The sequence below is a fragment of the Rattus norvegicus genome, chromosome 17 (assembly GCF_036323735.1).
Source record: "Rattus norvegicus strain BN/NHsdMcwi chromosome 17, GRCr8, whole genome shotgun sequence".
In the NCBI taxonomy this organism is placed as follows: Eukaryota; Metazoa; Chordata; class Mammalia; order Rodentia; family Muridae; genus Rattus; species Rattus norvegicus.
This window is the reverse complement of record NC_086035.1, coordinates 37746765-37752764: the sequence shown is the minus strand read 5'-3', so window position 1 is coordinate 37752764 and position 6000 is coordinate 37746765.

Genomic DNA, 6000 nt, shown 5'->3' with positions numbered 1-6000 from the left:
AATGAGGAAAAAAAAAGAAATTTGAAAAGTGGCTGAATGTTTGTAGGCACTAGCTGGTCCCCCTATAGCTATGGGTCCTTGTATATGCATGGCAGCTAGTAATTTGATGTAATTCTAGTTATAAGACATCCAATGCCCTCTTCTGGCCTCTGACAATACTTTATCAACATGGTACACCTATGGAAACGTAGAGAAAATATAAACATAAAAAAAATTTTAAACTCTCTCTGTCTCTTTGTCTCCCTCTTTATCTCCCTCTCTGTCTCTCTCTGCTCTCTCTGTCTCTCCATGTCCCCCCCTCTCTCTCTGTCTCTCTCTCTCTCCCCCTCTCTGGTGTGTGTGTACAAAAGTAGTTAGGTGGTTAAGATGGATGTGACATATGATATGAAGACAACTACAATTCTAAGAACCAGCGATTGATAAATAAAAACTTCAGTACTGTCAATATGTTACGATTTATGAAGTTTTTGGCAAATGAATTACCAGAGAGCCCAAAATATTTAGGTCATTAATAATAATATTGTTACTCTCTAGAACTGGATTGTAAGATCTTATTATGTAAGAAACCATGTAAAACACATCTAAACATCAACCTGGCACTGAGTGACTGCCTAGTTTTCAAACTTCTAGCAGATGGTATTATTTCTACCAGAGTATAACAGGAACCATAATCTTGTCCAGCTGTGAACATGGCAAGAGACAATACTGCCTAGCATAGATATGCCCACTGTTGCCATAGTGGCACAAATATCATGTTGGTCACAAACCAATATTTGATTAGATTCAAGTAAAACTCCACATGATGAAACTCTTACGTTATAAAATTTTAAAGCTACTCCAGCAGCAGGTCCCCTGTTTTCCAGGCACTGCATGGACCTGAAGGGACCCGGTCAACAGTTCTCTGCACCCAAATCCTGTGGGAGGGAGAGCTAAACCTTCAGAGGGGCAGACATACCTGGGAAGCCAGAAAAGACTACACTCTGCCCACATTTCTGACTCCAGAAGAAAACATCTAATGCCATCTGGGACCCTGGTGCACAGGGGCCCTGGGAAAAGGCAGAGCAGGCCCTCCTGGTTGCCGCCCTCAGGGGGAGCTCAAAAGCAGTCCCCCTCAAGCGACTTGAGCCACGGGACAACAGGTAAGACAAACTTTTCTGCTCCAAGTGACCTGCCTGGCTGACTGAGGACACAGCCTCACAGGAACAGCTGAAGACCAGTAGACAGGAAAGACTACATGCCTGAATGCAGAACATTCTGTTCCCATAACTGGATGAAAGAAAACAAGAAAACAGGTCTACAGCACTCCTGACACACAGGCCTATAGGACGGTCTAGCCACTGTCAGAAATAGCAGAACAAAGTAACACCAGAGACAACCTGTAGGAAAGAGGCAAGCGCAGGAAACCAGCAACATAAACCAAGACTACATGGCATCATCAGAGCCCAACTCTCCCACCAAAACAAACACTGAATACCCAAAAACACTAGAAAAGGAAGATCTAGATTTAAAATCACATTTGATCATGGGGATGGAGGACTTCATGAAAGACATAAAGAACTCCCTTAGGGAAATACAGGAAAACATAAATAAACAAGTAAAGCCTAGAGAGAGGAATCACAAAAATCCTGAAAGAATTGCAGGAAAACACAATCAAACAATTGAAGGAATTAAAAATAGAAATAGAAGCAATGAAGAAAGCACAAAGAGAGACAACCCTGGATATAGAAAACCAAAGGAAGAGAAAAGGCGATGTAGATAAAAGCATCACCAACAGAATTAAAGAGACAGAAGATAAAATCTCAGGAGCAGAAGATTCCATAAAAATCATCGACAAAACTGTCAAAGATAATGTAAAATGGAAAAACCTACTGATCCAAAGCATACAGGAAATCCAGGACCAAGTGAGAATATCAAACCTAAGGATAATAGGTATAGAAGAGAGTGAAAACTCCCAGCTCAAAGGATCAGTAAATATCTTCAACAAAATCATAGAAGAAAACTTCCCTAACCTAAAGAAAGAGATGCCCATAAACATACAAGAAGCCTACAGAACTCCAAATAGATTAGACCAGAAAAGCAACTCATCCCATCACAAAATAGTCAAAACACCAAATGCACAAAACAAAGAAAGAATATTAAAAGCAGTAAGGGAAAAAGGTCAAGTAACATATAAAGGCAGACCTATCAGAATCACACCGGAATTCTCAGCAGAGATTATGAAAGCCAGAAGATCCTGGACAGATGTAATAGAGACACTAAGAGAACACAAATGCCATCCCAGGTTACTGTATCCTGAAAAAATCTCAATTAACATAGATAGAGAAACCAAGATATTCCATGACAAAACCAAATTTACACATTTCTTTCTACAAATCCAGCACCACAAAGGATAATAAATGGTAAAGCCCAACATAAGGAGGCAAGCTACACCCTAGAAAAAGCAAGAAACTAATTGTCTTGGCAATAAAACATTGAGTAGAAAAGCACACAAACATAATCTCACATGCAAATACGAATATAACACGAAGCAATAATCACTATTTCTTAATATCTCTCAACTTCAATAGAATCAAATCCACAATAAAAAGACATAGATTAAAAAACTGGATAGGCAATGAGGACCCTGCATTCTGCTGCCTACAGGAAACATATCTCAGAGAAAAAGACAGACACTACCTCAGATTGAAAGGCTGGAAAACAACTTTCCAAGCAAAGGTCTGAGAAGAAAGCTGAAGTAGCCATTCTAATATTGAATAAAATCGATTTTCAACTAAAAGTCATCAAAAAAGATAAGGAAAGACACTTCATATTCATCAAAGGAAAAATCAACCAAGATGAACTCTCTATCCTAAATATCTATGCTCCAAATACAAGGGCATCTAATACATAAAAGAAACCTTACTAAAGCTCAAAAAAACATTGCACCTCACACAATAATAGTAGGAGATTTCAACACCCCACTCTCATCAATGGACAGAACATGGGAACAGAAATTAAAGAGAGACATAGACAGACTAAGAGAAGTCATGAACCAAATGGGCTTAACATTTATTTATAGAACATGTTATCTTAAAACAAAAGGATATACCTTTTTCTCACCACCTCATGGTACTTTCTTCAAAATTGACCATATAACTGGTCTTAAAACAGGCTTCAATAGATACAGAAAGATCCAATGCGTCCTGTGACACCACCACTGTCTAAAGCTGGTCTTCAAAAACAATGAGGGAAGAAGGCCCACATATACATGGAAATTGAACAGTGCTCTGCTCAATGATAAACTGGTCAAAGAAGAAATAAAGAATGAAATTAAAGTCTTCTTAGAATTTAATGAAAATGAAGATACAACAGACCCAAACACATGGGACACAAAGAAAGGCATGCTAAGAGGAAAACACATAGCTCTGAGTGCCAGCAGAAAAAACAGGAGAGAGCATATGTCAGCAGCTTGCCAGCAACCTAAACGCTCTCAAACAAAAAGAAGCAAATACACCCAGGAGGAGTAGAAGGCAGGAAATAATCAAACTCACAACTGAAATCAACCAAGTATAAAGAAAAAGAACCATAAAAAGAATCAAAAGAACCAAAAGATGGTTCCTTGAGAAAGTGAACAAGATAGATAAACCCTCAGCCGGACTAACAGGAGGACTCAGAGAGTATGTCAAAATTAACAAAATCAGTAATGAAAAGGGAGACATAACTGCAGAATTAGAGGAAATTCAAAAAATCACCAGATCCTACTACAACAGCCTATGTTCAACAAAATTCGAAAATCTGCAAGAAATGGAAAATATCTTAGATAGATACCAGGAACCATAGTTAAATCAGAAACAGATAAACCATTTAAACAACCCCATAACTCCTAATGAAATAGAAGCAGTCATAAAAAAGTCTGCCAACCAAAAAGAGCCCAGGTTCAGATGGGTTCAGTGCTGAATTCTATCAGACCTTCATAAAACACCTCATACCAATACTATCCAAACCAATCCACGAAATGGAAAAAGGTTGAGCGCTACCGAATTCCTTCTATGAAGCCACAATTAATCTAATACCTAAACCACACAAACACCCAATAAAGAAAGAAAACTTCCCACCAATCTCCCTTATGAATATTGACACAGAAATACTCAATAAAATTCTTGCAAACCGAAACCAAGAGCATATCAAAACAATCATCCACCATGACCAAGTAGGCAACATCCCAGGCATGCAGGGATGGTTTAATATATGGAAAACCATCAACGTAATCCATTATATAAACAAAGTGAAAGGTAAAAACCACATGATTATTTCATTAGATGCTGAGAATGCATTGGACAAAATTCAACACCCCTTCATGATAAAAGTCCTGGAAACAATAGGAATTCAAAGCCCATACCTAAACATAGCAAGACCCATATACAGCAAACCAGTAGCTAACATTAAACTAAATGGTGAGAAACTTGAAACAAAACCACTAAAATCAGGGAGTAGACAAGGCTGCCCACTCTCTCCCTTCTTATTCAATATAGTTCTTGAAGTTCTGGCCAGAGCAATCAGACAACAAAAGGAGATCAAAGTATACAGATTGGAAAAGAAGAAGTCCAAATATCACTATTTGCAGATGAATGATAGTATATTAAGTGGTCCCAAAATTTCCACCAGACAACTACTAAACCTGATGAACACCTGCATCAGAGTGGCTGAGTATAAAATTAACTCAAAGAAATTAGTTGCCTTCCTCTACACAAAAAAGAAACTAGTCGAGAAAGAAATTAGGGAAACGACACCCTTCATAACAGTCTCAAGTAATATACAATACCTCGGTGTGACTTTAACCAGGCAAGAGAAAGATCTGTATGATAAGAACTTCAAGTTTAAGAAGAAAGAAATTGAAGATCTCAGAAGATGGAAAGATCTCCCATGCTCATGGGTTGGCAGGATTAATATAGTAAAAATGGATATTTTACCAAAAGCGATCTACAGATTGAGTGCAATCCCCATCAAAATACCAATAAAATTCTTCAAAGAGTTAGTCAGAACAATTTGCAAATTCATCTGGAATAACAAAAAACCCGGGATAGCTAAAACTATCCTCAACAACAAAAAGAGTTCTGGGGGAATCAGTATACCTGAATTCAAGCAGTATTACAGAGCAATAGTGATAAAAAACTGCATAGTATTCGTACACAGACAGACAGATAGACCAATGGAATAGAATTGAAGACTCAGAAATGAACCCACACACCTATGATCACTTGAATTTGACAAAGGAGCCAAAACCATCCAATGGAAAAAAGCATTTTCAGAAAATGGTGCTGGTTCAACTGGAGGTCAGCATGTAGAAGAATGCAGATTGATCCATGCTTATCACCCTGTACAAAGATTAAGTCCAAGTGTATCAAGGACCTCCACATCAAACCAGATACACTCAAACTAATAGAAGAAAAAGTGGGGAAGCATCTCGAACACATGGGCAATGGAGAAAATATCCTGAACAAAACACCCATGGCTTCTGCTCTAAGATCAAGAATCGACAAATGGGATCTCATAAAGCTGCAAAGCTTCTTTAAGGCAAAGGACACTGTGGTTAGTACAAAGCAGCAAACAACAAATTGGGAAAAAATCTTTACCAATCCTACAACAGATAGAGGGCTTAAAGAAAAAAAATATACAAAGAACTCACAAAGTTATACAGTAGGGAGACAAATAACCCTATTAAGAAATGGAGTTAAGAGCTAAACAAAGAATTCACAGCTGAGGAATGGCAAATGACTGAGAAACACCTAAGGAAATGTTCAACATCTTTAGTCATAAGGGAAATTCAAATCAAAACAACCCTGAGATTTCACCTCACACCAGTGAGAATGGCTAAGTTCAAAAACTCAGGTGACAGCAAATCCTGGCTAGGATGTGGAGAAAGAGGAACACTCCTCCATTTTTGGTGGGATTGCAGACTGGTACAACCATTCTGGAAATCAGTGTCGCGCGCCCAACGTCTCGCCAGCAAAAACGACGCGC